Genomic DNA, 2,500 nt, shown 5'->3' on the forward strand with positions numbered 1-2,500 from the left:
ACACACACACACACACACACACACTCGACTCGGCTCACACTCATGCACATACACACACATACCTATTTCAGCACACACACATTTGATACAATGTGTCTGTATTATAGGAGTGTGTCTGTGTGTCTGTGTGTCTGTGTGTCTGTCAGGAGTATGTGTGTATTATTGGGGTGTGTGTGTTATTGGTGTGTGTGTCTGTATTATAGGAGTGTGTCTGTGTGTCTGTCAGGAGTATATGTGTATTATTGGGGTGTGTGTGTTATTGGTGTGTGTGTCTGTATTATAGGAGAATGTGTGGTGTGTGTGTATCATAAGAGTGTATGTGTGTATCTGTATTATAGTGTACAGTATGTGTGTATTATAGGTGTGTGTCTGTGTGTGTGCATGTGTGTATTATAGGAGTGTGTGTGTGTGTGTGTGTGTGTGTGTGTGTGTTATAGGAGTGTGTGTGTGTGTGTGCGTGTGTGTATTATAGGAGTGTGTGTGTGCATGTGTGTATTATAGGAGTGTGTGCGTGCGTGTGTGTATTATAGGAGTGTGTGCATGTGTGTATTATAGGAGTGTGTGTGTGTGTGTGTGTATTATAGGAGTGTGTGTGTGCGTGTGTGTATTATAGGAGTGTGTGTGCGTGTGTGTATTATAGGAGTGTGCGTGTGTGTGTGTGTATTATAGGAGTGTGTGTGTGTGTGTGTGTGTGTGTGTGTGTATTATAGGAGTGTGTGTATGCGTGTGTGTATTATAGGAGTGTGTGTGCGTGTGTGTATTATAGGAGTGTGCGTGTGTGTGTGTGTGTGTATTATAGGAGTGTGTGTGTGCGTGTGTGTATTATAGGAGTGTGTCTGTGTGTGTGTGTGTGTGTGTGTGTGTGTGTGTGTGTGTGTGTGTGTGTGTGTGTGTGTATTATAGGAGTGTGTGTGTGCGTGTGTGTATTATAGGAGTGTGTGTGCGTGTGTGTGTGTGTGTGTATTATAGGAGTGTGTGTGTGCGTGTGTGTATTATAGGAGTGTGTGTGTGCGTGTGTGTATTATAGGAGTGTGTGTGTGTGTGTGTATTATAGGAGTGTGTGTGTGCGTGTGTGTATTATAGGAGTGTGTCTGTGTGTGTGTGTGTGTGTGTGTGTGTGTGTGTGTGTGTGTGTGTGTTTGTGTGCATTATAGGAGTGTGTCTGTATGTGTGTGTGTGTGTGTGTGAATCAGCACACAATATATTCTGATATACTGTATAACTGTATACACTGTGTGTGTGCATGTGTGTATTATAGGCGTTTGTGCGTGTATTATAGGAGTGTGTCTGTGTGTGTGCATGTGTGTATTATAGGCGTTTGTGCGTGTATTATAGGAGTGTGTCTGTGTGTGTGCATGTGTGTATTATAGGAGTGTGTGCATGCGTGTGTGTATTATAGGAGTGTGTGTGTGCGTGTGTGTATTATAGGAGTGTGTGTGTGTTTTATGTGTTTTTTTCTGTAGTAATAAAAGGTGAATAGCCGCATGTTCTCTGTAGTGCAGCACATGACGTTCTCACACACACACACATACACACTCACACACACACACACACACACACACACACACACACACACACACACACACACACACACACACACACACAGTTCAGCTCTGAGAAAATGTGTAAAGGCCTTTAAGCTTCTCTCACATTACAGATTATTACACACATAACACCTTTAACCTAAATACCAGAGCTGCAGTTAAACTGGCTGTAAATGTAATTACACTCAGTGACTGAGCTCGACCTCGGTGCAGTGAGTGTGTATACACTCTGTCCTTATAGAGTGTGTAGGTCTGGTACGTCAGGGTGCTGCATCATCTATTCCCACAGGAACATAATGTGTGAGAAGGTGTCAGAAACAAACCTGCAAAGTACAGGAAGTAGGAAAAAAGAACAGGAAGCCAAAAATTAAGGGGGGGGGGCACAACAAGAAGCAGCAGGAGAAACCGACAGGAAACCTCAAGAAACAGGAACAGGAAATAGGGAAACACAACACCAGAAGGAACAGGAAGTAGGTGGGAACTAGAAAGCATAAAGAACGGGAAGTATGGAATAAACAGAAATCATATAAAACAGGATGTAAGGCAAAAACAAAAGAGGAAGTCGAGCAAAACAGGAAACAAGTCTGAAAGTGAACATCACAAGGGGCAGGAAGTGTAGATTATACAGGAAGTTTGAAGTAAATAAACCATAGTGTCTGTCATGATTAGGCACGGTGAGACAAAAGCGAGTGAGGAACCGAATGCAGTTTAAAGTTTTAGTCCAAAGCACAGACGAACAGGCAGGCAACACGAGGCAGAACACGAGGCAGAACACGGAACAAACCAGGAAACGGGAACATGGACATGAAGACACCGCATACCAACAACGACTAACACCAGGGAAGTGAACAAACACAGTAGACATAGTGAACAAGAACCAATCACAAAGCAGAGACAATCAAAGACTAAGACAAAACACCTGGGGAAGAGATCGAGTGTAATTAATGTCCATGGTA

This window comes from Tachysurus fulvidraco, chromosome 13 (assembly GCF_022655615.1).
Source record: "Tachysurus fulvidraco isolate hzauxx_2018 chromosome 13, HZAU_PFXX_2.0, whole genome shotgun sequence".
Taxonomy (NCBI): domain Eukaryota; kingdom Metazoa; phylum Chordata; class Actinopteri; order Siluriformes; family Bagridae; genus Tachysurus; species Tachysurus fulvidraco.